This window comes from Rhineura floridana, chromosome 3 (genome assembly GCF_030035675.1).
Source record: "Rhineura floridana isolate rRhiFlo1 chromosome 3, rRhiFlo1.hap2, whole genome shotgun sequence".
Lineage (NCBI taxonomy): Eukaryota > Metazoa > Chordata > Lepidosauria > Squamata > Rhineuridae > Rhineura > Rhineura floridana.
In genome coordinates, this window is record NC_084482.1 from 43,828,930 (window position 1) to 43,850,557 (window position 21,628).

Here is a 21,628-nt window from a genome sequence, read left to right on the forward strand (position 1 = left end):
AATATAGTCCTTCACCTGTGCTAATTTTCAATTTAAGTGTTCATAAAGTCAAAGACCTACTGGTATTTGTAAGACAAATTTCTCCTCTACCAGTCTCCAAACATCATAAATTGATGAAGAATTGGTGCAAATCAAAACAGAGGAATTAAAATTCAATAAAATTAATATGCTCGTGTTTAAAAATCAGCTCTACTTACCATTTTGTTTTATTTCATGTTTTTCATAAGGGCTTTCAGACACTGACAATGAATATAAAAGAAAACTGCAGTTAATTTTCTATTTACATAAAAATACTTTAAAATCCAGAAGAGCATGTGAAATGTAGATATGTTTTTTCATATAATTTATACTGACAAGCATCTCTGCCATATCTTTCTGTAACTCACTAGATCAGGGACTTTGGGGGACAAGCTTCCTTGGAAATCAGTATAAGTTAGTATGTCTTAACACACACACACACAAACTAAAGGCACTGTATAGTGAATACTTTTAAAGGCAGTCATCTTTTCTCTGAGGCTAATAAGATTAAGTTCTTGTAATCTTTTTGACCAGCTGCTAAAGACCTTATTTTTCATATGTTTTTCTTCCTTAAATTACCTTCATCTCAGTCAAATATTTAAACAAAATATAGCAAGACTTTAAAATTCTTAGTTGACTGTCTTTGACTGTTAATTGGTTTTGCAATTGGGCTATCTTCTTTTAAAGCCTTGATTAAGAGTTTTGTGTGACTTGACTGCCCTGCATTGCCAAGCACTGACCTGTAAAGACATAATATTTAAAAGATTTTGGGTGTTTTTCACATCACAGAACACATACTGAATTAACTGACCATGTTGATTCAAGCCTGCTCTTGTTCAGTTCAAATAGCAACAGAGTGCCTTGCAAGTTAATATAGTTGATTTAAGGGTATTTGAAAGGTGAAAAGACATTATGAAGCTTCTTTTTTCTTTTGTGTACATAAAATATAAGGAGTATTAATATTGTTACCTGATAGCACTGCTTATGTTATGGGAAGAATGTTCTCTTTTTTCTGTTAGTGATAATTAGGATAGGCTAAAATGGCAGAGCTTGGAAAAGTTACTTTTTTTTTTAACTACAACTCCCATCAGCCCCAGCCAGCATGGCCACTGGATTGGGCTGATGGGAGTTGTAGTTCAAAAAAGTATCTTTTCCAAGCTCTGTAAAATGGTATACTTTGTTTTAATTTACCAAAGAACAAATTTGGTGGGCAGATATAAATCTTCCATGTTGAGTATGTTGTAGGAAACATCAAAATAAGTCTAAATGTTGACCAGTTGTCCATTGCCAGTCTCATGAACTGTATGTACTGGATGTTGACCCAAGCTCTTACATTCCAGAAAATTATGTAGCACTTTCTGATATACAGATTAAAGGAATATTCTAAACTTTATATGTTCAAGGAAACAAAGAAAATTGGCACAGTGACTTTTTACCTTTTTTTAAGAGTCTATTGGCTACTAAATTCAAGGTTTTGTTGCTGACATTTAAAGTCCTAAACAACTTGGAACCAGGATAACTTCTAAACCCCCAGTACAGACCAAGTTGATATTAATTATCTTCTCCAAGGACCCTGTTTCATGAGTAGCAGATTGTCCCATGACTTGCTGACAATGCAGAACTAGGCCTTCTCGGTGATAACATCGGTGAAATGCTCTCTCTTGGGCAATTCATAAGGTGGAGACAATAATAACCTTTAAACACCTTTTAAAAACATAAATGTTTACCCAAATCTTCCTGGTCTCTGACTCTGAATTTTTAATTCTCTGTTTTGTATACTGCATAGTTTTATCTGTGATAATATAGGTTTGTTCTGTTTTTACTTATCCTAACCTACCTCATGAGTTTGTTTTAAGCATAAGTAAAGACTGTTCCTAACAACATGGAGATCACTAGATGGAAGAATGTTATATTTGTAACTGTTTTTAGAATGTTTTTATCTGTGACTGTTTTTAGACTGTTTTTTATCTGTAATTGTTTTTAGATTGCTTTTGTCATTTTGTTAAAATATTGTGTTGATGTGGGTTCCTTTGGGAGGAAAGGCAGGATATAAATTCAGTAAATAAACAATAAAATAAATAAATAATAAATGCTTTGGGAAGAACCATTACGGTTGCCAGATCCCTGGTTTTCACCCAGAAATTCTGCTTTTTGGGGGTACTCTCCAGGTGAGTCACCCCCAATCTGCAGACTCTTAGCTTTCATTTTAAAAACATTAAGTTTCTAGGCGGTCTTGTTCAAGAGATATCCACCAAAATGTCAGCTTTCCCCCCCCCCAGCAATCTCTGTTAAATGAGCTAGTAGTCAGCTTCTCCAATCCCCGCCCTTTCAGGCTTTACCCAATAAGTGAAGTCAGGGTTGTCATTGACGAGGGATTTGTTGACCTCCAGGCAATAGCTAGAACCCATTTCAAGTCCTGAAAATAGCTTCCTTTTCCTGCTTATCTGCACATCAGGAGTTGAGTAAGTTTATAATTTCAGCACCAGCAAGAGTGTGTTTTTCTTTGTGTTCACACTGCACAGTAATCGAGCAGGAGATCTAGAATAGAAGATCACAGCAGGATCTTGGTAGGTATGCACAGTAAACAATTTCGGTTATGATTATAATAAAAGTGTATATGCAGGGTTTTTAATTACTTGCAAAAATAGCATATTATACATTTTACCTTTCAAATAATTTTTGAACAGAAATTTTAAAAGTGTACGTGCAGCTTATGATACCATTACAATGTGTGATACTTTTCTAATTATAAGGAATCAAATAAGTTTAAATTTTCTTGGGCTGTTGAAGAGTTTTATGTGGTCTGGACATAAGATTAAGGCATTACATTCTTACCTGGCACGCCGCATTATTGTGCTTCAAACTTGGTTTGAAATAAGGCTGGCAGTGTTTAAAGGGGAGAAAAACAACTTTAGTGTGTATGCTTTGAGACTGATAACAAACTCTGCAATTCAAGCTTTAATAACTAGAGGGAAGCTAAGAAACTTCAAAAGGTTGCGTGATAAATGTTTTTGACAATGCGTCCGCTAAATGTTAGACAGAATCTTTGTAAATCCTCTCAATATAAGTAGTTTTAAATTGGAAGTTTTGAACTTTTGCTCTATAAGTATATGCTAAAGCTGTTCTAGTATCTTTGAGTTTAGAAGATGTGTTTACTGGAAAACATGAGATATTCTCTAAGTTGTTTCTTCATGTCCAACTGAAGGAAAATGCATTAGATATCTTAAGCAACTGTATTAGTTAACCAATATTAATATTATAGTTCTTTCTATTTTTTTATCTAGAGGGTTATATTGTGTACAGTGATCTCTGACCTTTGAGTGATCTCCCACTAGTGCTGTTGACAGTAATCTAAAAGGCTGCTGATGATGGTGGAAAAGTTTCTCAGTAAACAATATGGTAGGTCAGGTTGGGGAACCTCTGGTCCAATAGACAAATGTGGCCTTAAAGGTCTGTCTCTCAGACCCTCAGGACTCTCCCCAGAAGTAAACAGGTGTTAAACAATTTATTCAGGGGCTTAGTTTATGCACTCTCTGCATAAAAATAACATTTGGGTGGAAACTTTTTTTCAATAGTTCCCACCCGCCCGCAAGCCAAAATTATGCTCTTTGGAGCTGATAACTTCTTTTGATTTTGTAAAATGAGCTCATGGTGGAATTGATTGAATTTAAATGCTGACAGAGTATCAGTTGGCACTCAACCAGGCCTCAGAGACGAAGGTGAGAAACCTTAAGCAACTGTTGAAAGGCCTGAAATGGTGGGAAAGCCTGCTACCTGTCTGTTAACAGATAGCCCAGCTTTTCATTTTGAGTGACCAGAAAGTGCAGTAAGTGAGGGGTACAGAGAGGACAAATGCAGGCCAATCTGATCAGCTGAACCTGAGAGCAGCTCTGGCAATGTCAGCATAGCTAGTAGAAAAGAAAAGAAGTCTTTAGACCCCAGCTCCTTAAAAAGGATGCAGTTGCTGCCATCCTAAACAGATCTTGGAAAGTGGTCAGCCTGCTGTTGCATGCTCTTTATGCTTTGGAGGGGCACATGAGAGGCTCCTGTGTTTGCCAGGCTTTATAGATTGTGATGGTAATTCAATACTATTCAAAGGGGCCGTGCAAGTTCTGAAAATTTTAACAGGCTGCTGGAGCTCACTGACCAGAAGTGACCAGCCAACACTTCCTTCAAACTACTCTCCATGATTTTCATGGGTTTCAGTCCTTGGTGTGTGTGTGTGTGTATCTGTGTGTTCATGAGATTAGGATGAGGGTCTCTGAACAGGGAAAGAGGGGTGTATCTGCTTTTATGTAAGACTGAGGCATGAAAGATACAGAGCAAGGAAAAGAACAACAAAACATTACAGTAGGGCTCCACTCATACAGCAGGTTACGTTCCAGGCCCCCGCCAAAAAGCGAAAACTGCCGGAAAGTGGGACCCTACTATATTCCAGCCACCGCGCTCCAGCTGACAGCGATCAGCTGTAGTGAGCGAGTTCCCTGCGCTACAGCTGATTGCTGTCAACTGGAGCCCGGCGGCTGGAGCTCCCCGCACTACAGCTGATCGCACCCTACAGCTCATCAGCTGAAGCACGCAATCAGCTGTAGCACAGGGAGCTCACACGCTACAGCTGATTGCTTTCAGCTGGAGCGTGGCGGCTGGAGCTCCCTGCGCTACAGCTGATCGCCCCGCTGGTGCCACCCTATTAGCGGAACGCCGAAAATTGGGGCCCTACTGTACTTGAACTAAATGTGTTCTGTGAAATTTCACAGGTCTTCATTTGCAGCTTGTTGTTGGGGAAAGCTATCTGAATCATATAGTTTATAGGGAACTCAATCTATTGGTCTATCGAATAACATTTTCTTGCACTTTTGTAGAAGGCTGGGGGTTGGGGTTTTTCAGTATTTTTAAGCTTATCATCTATTAATGTACAGCAATCCATATTGACCAAAATGACATAATTCAGGGACTCATTCCAGATTTTAAAAAGTGATCATCTCTATTTTCTTAAAATTAGTTAACCAGTTCTGTATATCTCCTTTTCTCCTAATACTGTTTGAAAGAATCCCATTATAATGAACCCTGTTTAGTTTATTAACACTGAGGGGCTCAGCATCATTGTCATTTTAAGTATGCCCCTAGCACAGCCTTCTGCAATTTGGTGCCCTCCCATCATCCTTGACCATTGGCAATACTGGCTGGGACTGATGAAAGATGTAGTCCAAAACATCTGGAGGTAACTGGCTTGGGGAAGGCTACCCTATTTATTTATTTATTTATTTATTTATTTATTTATTTATTTATTTTATTAGTCACCCATCTGGCTGGTTGTCCAGCCACTCTTGGCGACGTACAGAATAAAAACATACAAATACATTAAAACATTAAAATCTCAACAGTAGTAATAAACCTAACCCACCCCAAAAACCTATCTGAAGAGCCAGGTCTTCAAGGCCCGGCGGAAGCTCATCATAGCAGGGGCATGATGGAGATCGTTTGGGAGGGAATTCCACAGAGAGGGAGCCACAATAGAAAAAGCCCTCTCCCTAGCAACAATCCTGAAATCTCCAGGTTACCCAGAAGAGTGTGTAAAGCAAAAATGTAGACATTCAGGCTAGGAAAGTTGTAGTGTCTAGTTCCTGACTTCTACTTACATTAATCAGTAAGAGGAACTCTTGCCAGTTATACAAAGCAGTGTGAGACCTCTGGAAAATGCAGATTCCTTGCTTTCTGCCTGGCCTGTAACCCAAGCTACCACAGTACACCCTGATTTGGTTTACTTAGAGCCCTGTCAGAAGACACTCCGTCTTCTGCACTGCAGTCCACCAGTTAACATGTTATAGAGCATATATTAGCTTCCATCAAGAATGGGAACCTCCACCATAATATACACACAGGACCCTTTTCTTGCACATACCACACTTCTGCATTCAGTATCTGTGGCTGGAAAATTTAGATCCTGCTGGTACTTAAGTTACCCTGCCCCCAGTTTGTTCTAGGAAAACCTCTTTCTCAGGTTACTGAACCTAAGAGAGTCCACTTCTAAACCTAGTGTTCAGTCCTTGTTTGCTTGATCCTGGTCTCCACAAACCTGGCCTTGGCTGAATCTGTGTTGTTCCACACCTGGATAGCTTGGTTCCCATCCCTGCCTCCTTTCTCTGTGTTCACTGCCACCTTTCCTTCTTTATTATTTTTAACAATGAAAGGCTCCAGGAGATATACAAACCACACTCATCTCTGCCATCACTAGAGACACTTCCATGCAATATAGAGTTCAAGGAAACCTACAGTGGCTCAGCCTACCCTATACTTGGATGCTTCTTGATAATAAGAGGGATCACTATCAAGAAACTGGGGTGTCTGCTTCTCAAGAAATTTGTAAGGAACAGCCCAACTAATCCCCACTGTCCAAATGCTAAGAATAACTTCCTTATTCACTGAAACCTCCCACCCGAAATGAGAGTTTCTCCCCACTCTTTCCATATTGGAATTGGTAATATCTGCACTTATGTTTCCTTTTCCCTCTGTCTTTCTCTGTTTAGCTCTTATGCAGCTACTCATACTGCTTTGCAGCAACATGTATTTGCATGCTAACTTCCCTCCTCAACCTAGTTCATCTCTACTCATGCCTGTCTCTGTCCTACCACACTCTTCTCTCCATATTTGGTTTTAGATCCCTCCTGTTTCTGCCCATTCTTAGATTTAACCCCTATGTTGCAGTCTATGTAAATAATCAATCTCTCTATTTTGAAAAAAAAAATGCATGTCTGTGGTCTCTTTGCTAATTTTCCCAATAATAAGTATAATCTGAGAGCCAGTGTGGTGTAGTGGTTAAGGTGTTGGACTACGACCTGGGAGACCAGGGTTTGAATCCCAACATAGCCATGAAGCTCACTGGGTGACCTTGGGCCAGTCACTGCCTCTCAGCCTCATGAAAACCCTATTCATAAGGTCGCCCTAAGTCGGAATTGACTTGAAGGCAGTACATTTACATTTTTTAAGTATAATCTACCATATGTGGTAACATTGTAACCATCTAGAAGCATTTAGTGTTTCGTTGGTAAGTTAACATTGTCCATGCCTAATCATTTCCATATTGCATTGATGTTTAATTATTCACAGAGAAAGCTTCAAAAGCTTTATAAGGATTTTTTTTAACATGAAGCATGTAACATTTATTCATTTATTCATGTATTTATTTATTTATTTATTTGATTTATATCCCGCCCTTCTTCCCAGCAGAAGCCCAGGGCAGCAAACAAAAGCACTAAAAACACTTTAAAATCATCATAAAAATAGACTTTAAAATACATTAAAACAAAACAACTTTAAAAACGTTCTTTAAAAAAGCTTTGAAAAGGTTAAAAAACATTTTTTTAAAAAAAAAAGGTTAAAAAACATATTAAAGAGCAATTCCAACACAGAAGCAGACTGGGATAAGGTCTCAACTTAAAAGGCTTGTTGAAAGAGGAAGGTCTTCAATAGGCACCAAAAAGGTAAGAGAGATGGCGCCTGGCTAATATTTAAGGGGAGGGAATTCCAAAGGGTAGGTGCTGTCACACTAAAGGTCCATTTCCTATGTTGTACAGAACGGACCTCCTGATAAGATGGTATCTGCAGGAGGCCCTCACCTGCATAGTGCAGTGATCGACTGGGTATATAAGGGACAAGACGGTCTTTCAGGTATCCTGGAACTGAGCTGTATAGGGCTTTGTATACACCAAAGCTAGAACCTTGAACTTGGCCCAGTAGCAAATGGGCAGCCAGTGCAATTCTTTCAGCAGCGGGGTGACATGATGGTGATACCCTGCCCAAGTGAGCAGTCTCGCTGCCGCATTTTGCACCAGCTGCAGCTTCCAGACCAGCCTCAAGGGCATCCCCACATCGAGTGCATTACAGTAATCCAGCCTAGAGGTTACCAGTGCATGGACAACAGTGGTCAGGCTATCCCAGTCCAGAAACGGTCGCAGCTGTCTTACCAACCGAAGCTGGTAAAAGGCACTCCTAGCCACTGAAGCCACCTAGGCCTCTAGCAACAAAGATGGATCTAGGAGCACCCCTAGACTATGGACCTGCTCTTTCAGCAGGAGTACGACCCCATCCAAAGCAGGCAACTGACCAATTATCTGAACTCTGAAACCACCAACCCACAGCGCCTCCATCTTGCTAGGATTCAGACTCAGTTTATTAGCCCTCATCCAGCCCAATTAATAATTGCATGTTGCATTTAGATTCTGCAATCTTTAACCCGAGACTTCCTAGTTGCTTGAAATCACAATTGACATCAGTGACTACTAAACAAGAAAACTAGTATTACCAAGCCAAGATAACTGACCATATATATTTTGGGGTCTTAGGCTAGGAAATTTAGGTTCTGACTGGCCAGATAAGTGTCGGTCCACTGGGTGGATGTGGTGGATGAGTGGAGAGGGCATTATGCACACTGCCAGTTACATGGTACCCAGACATATTTGTGCTGTTTTCATGTATGATTTGGTAATTCTATGTGGTTTCATTGTTTAGATTTTCATTCGTTTCAGAGTAATGTGAAAAATTCAAAGGTATTACATTTCAAAGCATTCATAGACATCTGTTTAAGTTTTTTTTAAAAAAAATCAGTGTGTTACAATACTCTGAACAACATTTTGAAAAATGCTGAAAAATATGAGTAGGAGAAGTGGATGAACTGTAAGAAAATGTTAATACTCTTTAAACTTCTTGGGCACATACCTCCTTGGATTCCTAGATGAAAAATAGTGTTTGGGTAAATCTTGAAGAATAGGGACTCAAATTGCACAATAACCAAAAAAATGTTTATTTCTTTCTACTTTATCCATAAATATCGTCGCTATTGTACTGAACAGCTAGTTCACATAAATTGATAATAGTTTAGTTTACACTCTTTTAAATAATCTATGCTTTAATGAACACAGGTCCTTTGCCCCTACCTCACTCCTGACTGCCATGCAGGGGTGGAAATAAACTGGAAACAATACAAAGTTTGGCTTGTTGTGATGTGCAAACCCAAGTCCATGGTTTGTTTTCTCCAAGCAAACCACAATTGATAAGACAAAAACAAACCTTGGCTTCTGGGCTAGGCGACTGTCAAGAGCAGAGGGGGAAGCAAAGCACATATGTTATTAACTATTAAGCCATAGTTTATTTTAAACAATGGTTTAATAATGAGTATGAATCAGACCAGTGTCACTGAAGAATGTTGCTTGATAGTTATTGCTCTGGAGTAGATTCTGATCAATGCTTACCCATGTTGTAAAATTCTTAGCATGTCAGTATCCTGCAAGGTATTGGTCCCACAACTTATTCAGCTCAGCACTGGAGGGGAATCTACTGTGAGGTTGAGAATGCTCTTTCCATTAAGGAGTAAAATGTTAAGTTCCCTCATGTGATAGTGTGAGGTTTAAAAATTACGCATTAGAATTTTTCAGATTCCTGGAGAGATTGTATATACTAAATACAAAGCTCTTCAATATATATCAGTACCGGGTGCCGTACAAGGTACAACTTCCCAACTGTGCAGGCAATATAGTAAATTCTGTTCCAATTTCTGTTTTCAGAATAATGAAATAGAGGCTTTTCTGCTGGAGTTTGGATTGGATAAATAACCTAATGAGTAGTGAAGCAGTAATTCAACATCAAAGAGAGAGCTCCTTGGATATATTACTATGTTGCAACAAATGCAAAAGTTCCCCCCAGAAAAGAATTTTTCTATATGTGCCAAGCAAACATGTGCCACTAAGTTACAGTTTTGTTTTATTTTCCTTGTGCAAAAAAAAGAGACATTGAGTCATTAAAATTTAAAAAACGCCTATCATTCAGTTAAATATACAGTTTAAAAAGAACAAGGACTAGGCTCCTAATGAGGTGTATGATCCATTTTCAGCTGAAATCATCTCAAGTATCTATTTTATAAGAACAGGTAATATTGTCCCAAATGATCAAAAAGTTATAATTTTGTGAAGTATAGAATACACTGGTTATTAAAGTGCCAATTTTTTTCTTGTTTTAGTGTTATCATCAACAGAACCACATTAAATTGGGGAATACTGAGTAATCACAGCAAATATTGTTTTAAAGGAAAGCATAGGGCAGAAGCGTACTTGGTATAGATTTGGCCTAGCAGCAGTCTAAATAAATACTGAGACCACCCAGCATAAATTAACACCTTTTTGCATAATTCGCTGAGATAGTCCTTTGAGTTGCAACTCAAATTACATATGAGAAGGGTGAGGGGCTTGGTCATTACTGTTTTTCTGCAGTACTTGGGGCCAAGGCAGAGCTGACAAGACAGCAACATTTGTGTGTTCCTGTGTCTGCCCACTTCACCTCAAAAATGGGCAGGGGGATCCACTTTTTACAACAAAAGTTGCACAAGGGTGGGGGGGAGCTGAACCTCACAGTCAAAGACTTTTCTCCTAACCTGGCTCTCTTTGAACCCTTTGACTCTGTTAAGTCCTGGAAAGCCCTACTCCAAGGTTAATGAGCTTATGATGCAGCTACTAATCTCATCAGTATCCAGGACTCTGGGACAATGCTGATGTGGCTGGGCACTGCAGTATGAGGTCTTCCTTTTCAGCCCAGGGCTTCTGCTATCATCCTGACAGTGGACTACATAGACTGTCACTCCTCAGCATTATATATTGATACTTCTGGATCCATTACTGTCCCTTGAGGCTCAAGTGGCCTCAGTGATGAGGAGTGCCTTCCATCAGCTTTGGCTGGTGGCCCAGCTATGACTCTATCTGAATAGGGATAGCCTGACTTCTATTGTCTACACTCTGGTAACCTCTAGGCTAGATTACTGCAATGCATTATATCTTCGGCTGCGTTTGAAGACAGTTCAGAAACTGCAGCTGGTGCAGAATTAGACAGCCAGATTGCTCATAGGGGCAAGACGGTCAAAGCACATAACACCAATTCTGGCACAACTGCACTGGTTATCAGTTAGTTTCCAGGCTCAATTCAAAGTGCTGGTTGTGACCTATAAACTTACATGACTCAAGACCCCAGTACTTCAAGGACAGTCTCTACCTTATGAACCAACCTGGACCCTGCGTTTGGCATCTCAGGCCCTTCTTCTTGTGCTCCCTTCAAGGGAGGTGCAGGGGTTGGCAACATGAAAACAGGCCTTCTCAGTGGTGGCTCGCCCCTTATGGAACGTACTCCCCAGGGAGGCACGCCTGATGCCATCATTATTTATTTTTAGGCGCCAGGCAAAAACATTTCTCCCAGTCATTCGGCTCCTCTTTTAGGGGGTGGACTGTGTCACTGCCTTTACATTTATTTTTGTGTTTTTTAAGAAAACTTTTTATTTTGTTTTAATTTTTTTATACTGGTATTAATCTTTTATAGATTGTAAGTTGCTTCGGGTTCACCTAGTGAGAAAAAGGAACTAACAAATATAATAAATAATAATAATATTAGAAGAAGATTGGCAGCTAGGAGTTCCCCTGGGGAAACTGCAAATAGGGAGGAGGCTGTAATCAGCCTGATCTAGAACATCAATGTATTAGGTTTAAACCACTCTATTCTTCAAAAAAGTAAAAATAGAAATTTCTTTATGAGAGAATGTAAAACATTTTTACTTTTCTGCTAAGTTTTCTTGTACACAGAGCTACTTATTTTGACAAAATTTCTATCCCAAAAATTCTTTTTGGACTTTTCCTGACTCTGTCATTTAAGGTAAAGGTGTCCCCGCACTTGTAGTGCGAGTCGTTTCCGACTCTTAGGGTGACGTCTTGCGACGTTTACTAGGCAGACCGTATATATGGGGTGGGATTGCCAGTTCCTTCCCCGGCCTTTCTTTACCCCCCAGCATATGCCGGGTACTCATTTTACCGACCATGGATGGATGGAAGGCTGAGCGGACCTCGACCCCTTTTACTGGAGATTCGACTTCCTCCTTCCGTTGGAATCGAACTCCGGCCGTGAGCAGAGCTTCGGCTGCGTTACCGCCGCTTACCACTCTGCGCCACTCATAATTGCAGCAACCTATGTATACTCAATCTCTTGTATAAAGTAGCAGAAATAATTTTAGATGGGGGAAGAAATACTACCAACTTTATGAAGAAAATTTTAAATAGCAACAGCTTTAAATAACTTGCAAAACTACTGCTAAACAGTTTTGGTTGCTGTATGTTGATTTTTTCCTAGAATAAATATCCACATAGTCTGTTAAATACATTATGAGTCAAAGGGGATTTTGAGTTAATTAAACTCCAAACATTTACATGTACTATCACGTCAACCTTATTCATGTGATTATAAAAAGTTTTCCTCATCTTTCAAATACTGAAATTACTGGACTTAACAGGACTATTGAAGATGGAAGATGGAACTAATAGGGATAATGGAATAATGGCTATTGAAATTATTGGACCTAACAGATTCTGATGAGATGGATTAATCGATATGTTTATTTGGACTATGGTTATGACAATAAGATTATTATTATTATTAACGAGATGGATTAATCGACATGTTTATTTGGAGAAAAATTGATAGATATATTTCTTAAAGAATTGAAACCTCTCTTTGACTTTTTGTGGAAAGAATAAAGTAATGTTTATGAGATTTGATGATTAATTAAGATAACTACTGGAGGAAAGTGATTTTATAATATAATTTAAGAGACAGGATTGTTATATATTGTAGACCTATAACTGATCTGCGACAAATGGGAAGTCAACATTTTATTTTTTTGTTTAATCATTTTTGTTTTGTTTTGTTTTTTGTCTTTGAATGTTTTATGATTTTGTTTTGGTTGTTTTATGAAAATTTGAATAAAAATTATTGTAAAAAAAAAAATACCAAGCCTAATACCCAGTCATAGTCAACATTCCCTTAGGGCTTTTCCAGTGATTCCCCCACCCCACACTATGCTTGTGCCAACCCCAATCTAATGGCAGTAGCATTATAGCCCATACCAGGTATGGCAAGGGGGGAAGCCTTGGTGGGTGGAGTTATAATGCTACTTGTATACTTATTTATTTATTTGTTCCATTCAGGAGGAATGTGCACTGCAGACATGGCTGTGAGGCCAAATAGTATCCCTTGAAAGCATCACTAGATAACTTTGGGCATGGTAGCTTTCTTTCAGCCTCATCTGCCTTGCAGTCCTATAGAGGGAGTAAAACGCTGCTCTGAGCTCCTTGAAAGGATGCTTATGATACAAATATAATATAAATATCTATACTGTTCAGTGTTTTTGCAAAAGTTATAGCAGGGCTAAGTAGCTAAACTTCTCCACTCCCAAGTTATCTTAATCAGCTGTCGGGCTCCATTTGTGTAGCACTTATGATATTTCTCAGTATACAAAGAAGCATTGTTGTGTTAAATCAATTTCAGCACATTCCTATATTAAGAAACATTGATTCATTAAAAGTATTGCCTTTCCTCTTTTGCACTTCTTATACAAATAACTGGGTTTGTGGAACTGTTACCAAGTAGATATAACTGAATGCTTTAATGGCTCTATATCAACACTGTTCTAGCATCCTGTCTGCCTGACTTTATTTCATTTATTTTTTTAAAAGTCTATAAAAATCTTTTGAACAAACTGAGCACCTGTTTTTTAAAAAACAATCTTAAAGCATAGGCAATTATCACATTGGTGAACTAAAAAATCTGAAAAATTCTGAAAACAATCAGTCTGAATAATGCTGTCTCTGCTGTTGTCCATGCACTGTAACCTCCAGACTAGATTACTGCAATGCACTGTATTTGGGGCTACCCTTGAGGTTGGTTCGGAAGCTGCAGCTAGTGCAAAATGCTGTGGTGAGCCTGCTCACTCACAGGGTATCAGCAACATATCACCCCTCTGCTGAAAGAATTGCACTGGCTGCCTGTTAGTTACCAGGCTAAGTTCAAGGTTCTAGTTTTGGTGTGTAAAGTCCTATATAGCTTGGGACCAGGATACCTGAAAGACCATCTTATCCCTTATATACCCAGTTGATCACTGCGCTCAGCAGGTGAGGGCCTCCTTCAGATACCATCTTATCAGGAGGTCCATTCTGCACAAAATAGGAAACGGATCTTTAGTGTTGTGGCACCTACCCTTTGGAATTCCCTCCCCTTAAGCTGCATAGTTCCAAGGAGCCCAGTTGCCCTCCAGCTGGCAGTTGCAGACAAGGAAGGGGCTGGCTTGTGCAGCTGTGGCAAGCTGAGCAGGCCCTAGCCAGCTGGGGAGGACTAGCCTCAGAGGGAGGCAATGGTAACCCTCGTCTGAATACTGCTTACCATGAAAACCCTATTCATAGGGTAGTCATAAGTCAGGATCGACTTGAAGGCAGTCCATTTCCATTTCAAATATTGGATAGGTGCCATCTCTGTTTCTTTTCAGCGCCTACTGAAGACCTTCCTCTTTCAATAAGCCTTTTAAGTAGAGACCTTATCTCAGTGTGCGTCTGTGTTGGAATTGCTTTTTAATATGCTTTTAAAGCTTTTTTAAAAATGTTTTTAAAGGTGTTTTGTTTTAATATATTTTAATGGTTGTTTTGTTTGAGTATATTTTAAAGTCTGTTTTTATGATGTGTTAAAGTGCTTTTAGTGCTTTTAGTGCTTTTGTTTGTCTACTGGGAGAAAGGGTGGGATATAAATCAAATAAATAATAATAATTAGTTATAACATTGATAAGAGTTTTGGAAGGTATTCTGCAGCAAAACAAGGTTTTTAGGTGTATGTCGATCCAGAAGCTGATGTGAAACTCCTTTCCCCACTAGTATCAAAATTTCTCTTAAGAATCTTCCAGTAGTATTCTCTGGGAACCTGGCACAGGAAGCATTTGGCAAAATCATTATTTGAACTTGATCTTTATAAGACTTGGAATGGAAATGGACTGCCTTCAAGTTGATCCTGACTTATGGCAACCCTATGAACAGAGTTTTCATAGTAAGCGGCATTCAGAGGGGGTTTACCATTGCCTCCCTCTGAGGCTAGTTCTCCCCAGCTGTCTAGGGCCTGCTCAGCTTGCCACAGCTGCACAAGCCAGCCCCTTCCTTGTCCGCAACTGCCAGCTGGGGGGCAACTGGGCTCCTTGGGACTATGCCGCTTGCCCATGGCTGCACAGGTGGCAGGGCACATAACCCCTGAGCCACTACCTGTGGGGGTGATCTTTATCTGGCCCTTGACACCCAGGAGACACGAGCGAGGATTTGAACTCACAGACTCTGGACTCCCAACCAGGCTCTCCGCCCCACTGTGCTATGGCTTAGGATGGGTTAAAATGCTGTATTCAGACACTGAAGCTTCTAAAAAAAACCACTTCTGTATGGTAGCTGCTCCACAGGGGAGCCATAACATTTGTAAGAGGGTTCGTCTAATTAAATACGGAACTTCATGACACTCCTTACTGCCAGAAATACACAGCTCCAGGTAACCTACGTAATCCCCATTGTTAGCTCTTCACAAATGTTGTAACTTCACATTGAGTGATTAACCATGAAAAAGCATTTTTGAAGTCTCCATATGTGGTGATAAACATTTAAATAAATTCTGAGAGCTACTTTTGACATCATGGTTTGCATCCAAAAAGTAGCTTATGAACAATACCAATGGTTTGTTCATACACATTGATAAGTTTTGTTGTCTGCCTTGCTTGCTCACAGTTTATCTCTTAGTGGAGACTAGCTTGTGGATTTCCCACAGACCCCGGGTTGTTACTGTGCAGGATTCTGGACTAGATGAGCCATTGGCCTGATCCAGCAGGCTTGTTATAATTCCTTGATAGTTGTAGGTCATGGCATCATCAAAGAAAGTTGCATGGCTGGTCTATTCCTACAAAATCACTTTTTTCTGTATAATCATGGGGAAAATTCGGGAGCTACCCCACCTAGATGCTGAATGCATTGTCAAACTTGACCTTGATTATATTGTTTTAACTTCATGGCATTGTTCTTCACTGTATTTAAGGATAAAGTATTAGACACAAGAGAAAATGTAATAAATCAAAGGTTTATCATTTAACTTGTTTTTCCCCACTTATATCAATAAATCAAATCATTGTGCCTTTTTCCATTACTGTAGTACACTCACAGTATTGCAGTACAGCTTATCAAGTGCCTTTCAAAGTATGGAATATTTGTGCTGGAAAGCAAAACATTCACTTCCTTGTTCTCTAGCCAATACAAAGCACGTCCAAGGTCAGGTATGGTGTAAACTTTCAACAGCAAATATATTTACATGCCATTTGAAAGCCAGCTTGGCTGAAGTAAAAAGCTATCTTTACAGTAGTGATGTAAGTCATGTCTGCAGTTGAGAGAAGTGAATTAAATTGTACAGCTTGACTTATTATTTGTCACTTGAGGATAGCAGATCAATTGATTTTATCATTCCAAACTGGTTTTATCATTCCAAACATCAGACTTTTTAGTTATTTTTAAGCCATACTGTAAGGTCCATCCCACTTGTTAAACAAGAATCTGTAGGCTTTGGGTTGCATATTTTAAAGGTTTGAGCATCAGCGTTTATGCCACGTGTATTACTGAGCAGTTGAAATTAGTGCAGTAAACTTTTTTTAAAAAATGATTTGGCTAAATAATGACTTCTGAATCTTAATCCTACATTTAGTTTTCAAAAGATGCTACATTATGCTTCTAGGAAAAGCTGTCAGATGCTGCTTACTACATTTTAAAGTGTGTCCTGCTTGAAGAGAAGAAGATTGGCATATTAACTGTAGCAGAGAGCATACAGGTTTCTGGATTAATATCCATAGACAGAATCTCTCACTTGGATATACAGAATTTATATGCGCTCCTGCTCGGAGGAAGGGCAGGATATAATTCGGCCAGATAGGCGGCCTAGAAATAAAATTTTATTATTATTATTATTATAAATCAAATAACAAATAAATAAATAAATTTTCCCATTAACTCAACTTGCTTGCAAAATGTTGCATGTCAATGGTGCTTCCAATACAGTCCTTATTAACAGTCTTATTCATAAAATTTGTCTGGTTTCTATTACTGAGGACATTAGGTCTTTAGTGATGGAAAATGTGGATAGATAATTTATCTCACTGAAGAAAACTTGATCAGATGGCAGGTATTGCAGCTTTATCTCTGGTGCAGAATAAAAACGTTAATAACAACAGCAATAATCTCACAACAATTTAAAAGACAACATTAAAAACTGTTTAAAACAAATTACAGTGTGGATCCCAAATTAATTTATATCTTGCAAGTGTCTTCCAGTGTCTGCACGTTACATTTCTTTAACAAGATGCACTTCTTTGGTGTATGGGAGAAATTGGGATGCTACTTCACATGCAACAACTTCTCATTTGAAAAAGGATGCTGTCCTATTTATCCTTGCTGTCGTTATTTATCATCTGATCTCTTTAATGTAACAGATAGCTAGGAATTTTCTGAAGACCAATATAACCATAAATAAATCACAAACCACTGGCTCCCCTCTGAATTAGTGATGGTTTTCAGCAATTCATGTTACCCCTAGATCAATTATGGCAACAGAGTGGATTTCATTAATACAATGACTTCATGTAGGCTAATCCTAACACATGCTGATGCAACTTTCATGGAAAGCTCAATTCTAAATGAAGGAGTGAAACACATGACATGGTACAATTTGAAGGAACCCCACATATGGAATGTCAGTCTGGTCGGACATTCATTTCCCCCTTGGAACTAAGATCATGTTCAGTATTGAGACATGCATGTGTTACACTGCTTATTGAGGCCCTGCATAGCATTTCACATCTTGTGACCATCCCATACAAAGCTTTAGATCACATGGAGGCCTTTGACCCAAGGAATTGTAGCATCTCTGGGACCAGGGATTTGGTGAGCCAGTTTTCCCCAAAGAACAATGAGGGGTTTACTCTATGTTCAAGTATCCTTTTTAGACTTGAGCTTTCAGCAAGTCCAGCACATTTGCACTGAGGCATACCAAAAAGTGGTGAAAATCACCGCTTTGGTTCATGATTCAGGGGTGGAACAATTGTAGGTCATAAGCACTTTTATGACATGCGTTTGTCCTCTGCATTAGCTTAATCCTGGTTGCACAATATACCTTTATTTTTTTACACCTCATTGTGGCTTCTTTCTTGTAAACAAGAGCTGTATCCATTTGTGTCCCTCTGCTGACTGAAAGCTCTTCAATCCAGTAGAGGCTTCTACAAGTGGAATGGATAGGGAGATGCAATTTTCACTGATTCCTCCTTCTCCTGGCAGCCCCCTACACACACTCAAAACCTGCTTAAGAGAGGTGGAGGACCCTTTGAAACAGTATGGTAGGTAGTGCCCATGACAGCAAGAGAAAGGGGAAATTTGCAAAAAATCACACACAGAGAAACCGCCATTGGATAAAGGAGCCTTCTGTGTCAGCAAATGGACACAATTTGACAGAACCCAAGGCCTATTTGTGTATTTAGAAGAACATGTGAGGGCTTGAGGAGAGTCAGCACACAGGCACTGGATGTACCCACTCCATTCAGATCTCCTTTTGTTGAGCAGGAAGGTCTGAAGGGAGCTCGTAAGCACTTTCTTCTGACCATGCTTATAAGCCTCCTTGTGATCAGGAATCCTATATTATCAGGACTCCCAAACATAAGGAGGCTTGAAAGCACATTGACCACAGTTGCGAGCCTTCTTCAAGCCTCCTCTCTCAACATAGGAAGTTTGGGGATGGAGCAGAGTACCCGGGGACACTAGAAGCAGAGCAGCATGAATACACCCACTCCCCAGTTTACATCCTGGCTCATTATTTTGAACCCATGAAAAGGGCTGAATCCTGTCTAGATTGCTTGTTGATTGGATAAAAACAGTTTTTGTAGTATAAATGCTGGACTTGTGAGGCTGAAACAGCAATTACATCCTAACAGCTGATGTTAAGGTCCAGAACTATTGGTGGCCCATGATCACATAGTATTTAGGAAGATGAACACCTGAGCATGATGAGTTTTTCTTTGGGATGCCCATTTGATAGTCCCTTGTCTTAAGGGAAGCTCAATGGATTGATGTGAAAGAGGATGAGTTTCATACCCAACAATACATAGACATAGACATTTTCAGTCTCCCTTTTGTAATTGTGTTCTGTCACTTATTGATAGTGTCACATTGTTGTGGAACAGTATGTGTATGTATGAATTTGACAAACCTAAAGCTTTAATATAATGAAAAGGATATGTCAATATGAAGGGACAAAAGAAGGTCCTACAGATCTTTCTTTTAACTGTCCTAACCTAGGTTCATTTGGCAAGAAATGTTGCAACACATATTTATGAACATAGGAATCTGCCTTTTACTGAATTGGTCCATCCAGCTCATTATTGTCTACTCTGACTGGCAGTGGCTGTCCAGGATTCCAGACTGGATACATTCACAGTCCTACCTGGAAATGCCGGGGATTGAACCCAGGACCTTCTGCCTGCAAAGCAGATGGTCTACCACTGAGCTGCACCCCTTTCCTGGTGGACTTCTTTATGACACGCTCTGTATATGTAATATATAACAATATGAAATTGGGAACATCTGAAGCCCTCTTAGTGTTAATTAAAGTTTTGGCATCAGGATATGCTAAAGCTTTACAGCATTAATTCTTTTAAGTTAACTCTTGGAAGCACTTCAAAACAATTATGCAAGAACTATCACAAGTACTTCTCTTATCTTATCTCAATAGCCATTTTATCCTGTAAATGATTTAAGCCTACTCTACTGCATTAATTGTTTGAAAGAGATGGAAGGGGATGCTGTTAGTTCTTTGTACTGCAAGTTCTTTTAGTTGCTCAAGTTGGTTTAAAAGTTTTGCTTATTGAGAAGGAGGCATTAATGTGTCATAAGCTCTCAAATGAATCATGACCTAAGTTTGTTGGCTAGTCCAGTCTGCATGTTCTGGTGGGAGAAGAGATAAAATATCCATGGTGTATAGAGGTTTAGTTCAAGTTGAAAGGTTATATGCAATTCATTGCAAAGTGTAAGTTCCATGCTGTTGTTATTAATCTCAGGATCTATTATTAGAGGTACATTTCACTCTTACACCTGAAAAATTATTTACCTTTTAAAGATACAAATCCACATTATATGAAGCCAGACCTTTGGTCCATCTAGCTCAGTATTTTCTATACCGACTGACATCAGTTCCCAGGGATTTCTGATAGAAATCTTTCCCCAGCCGTAACTGGAAATTTCAGGGATTGAACCTGAGACCTTGTCCTGACTGTGTCAAAGGACTCAGTCACAGACATTTCTGTGTTTTTTTCTCTTTTTATTAAAGCTATAGATACATCAAAAGCAGTGCACCTCATTAACCTAACTAAGCATGCTAGGAACTTTGGCCCTAAACTAACACTGACTAAGCATGCACTAAGATGTTGACTCAGCAACTGGGTTCTCCTCAAGTCAGCTTATGTAGGCTTTGATCACGCGTGCACACAAAGGCTTCTCCTTAGCTCCGACTGTTGAACTTCCCACCCCTGGTGCCTCTAAGTACAGGGTGAAGGTGGTTTGATCTCCAGCTCCCCCTCTGATGGAGAGGGGCTTCTAACAGTTAATTTGGGTGTGGGAAACTGGGCAGCACTAGGTGGGGAAATGTCTGACGTGCCTGGCTGTGTCTCAGAGGCAGGCAGCAGGGGTGTGTCCCACTGGAGAGTATCCAGTGAGCTAGGTGGTGATTCTGCAGGGAAGTCGGGAGCGGGGGGAACTGTACCATCTGAGATGGGTTGGGGCATCCTGTGAGTTCACCCTGTTATCATCCCCCACCCCAGGCTCCCAGTTCAAGTCCTCATTTTCTGACTCACCTTCAACCAACCCCCTACCATCTGCCTGGCTCATGACACACCTCCTGCATGCAAAACATGTGCTGTACCACTGAGTTATGGCTCTTGTTATCATGAGTTACTGGGAAGACCCTTCTTTTTGCTCCTGTGTGAGTTGCTATTTTGTGTGCTTTCTGATTGAAAGGAGGGAAGCACAAAGCAAGACTCTTGCAGAGATGCAACTCAGGGCTGCTCCTGCATATTCAGTGACAGAATACATAACCTAGAAGCAACTAAAGGAACTTGAAGTACACCTGATGGCGAGATTGGACAGAATTTATTATTTAATCCCCACCCCAAATGAGATAGGGAGACCAGGTCAGAGCAGCAAATCATTCAGAGGGATAGTGTTCAGCCTCTTCTGTGTGTTCATAGGAGGGTTTAATAAATTACTACTGCTACTGCTACTACTACTAGCCAGTAGTTCTCCTACAGGAAACTATTATGCCTTGTTTTATTATATATAGCTGCTGCTGGTGCAGTAGAATGGAGTTAGTGAAAAGGTTAATGGAGGTCACCCTTGTCAGCAGGGCCAGCCCCAGACATGCCAGGGCCCTTGGGCACCAGCTTGCCCTGGGCCCTGGCACGCATGTGCATACGCACACATACATGCGTGCGCGTGCGCAGACACGCTGGAGCCCTTGGGCAAAAGCCTGCCCCAGGCCCCAGCACTCCCCTTCCGCGACTTGCACACGGCGAGAGCTTCAGGGCTCCACCATTCCCTTCCTTAACTTACCTTGTTCTGCGGTTGCACATGCAGCGGTACCCTAAGAAAGGTGGTGGCTGAGGTTTTCCTAAGGGGCTGAAGCCTCTGCCACCACCTTGGTTCATGGCAGG

General features: G+C 40.0%; 1 protein-coding gene across 7 annotated transcripts in view; it reads left to right on the forward strand.

The window, feature by feature from the left end:
• CEP112 (centrosomal protein 112) overlaps positions 1 to 21,628 on the forward strand; it is a 433,937-nt gene that overhangs the window by 357,523 nt on the left and 54,786 nt on the right. The window lies entirely within an intron of this gene.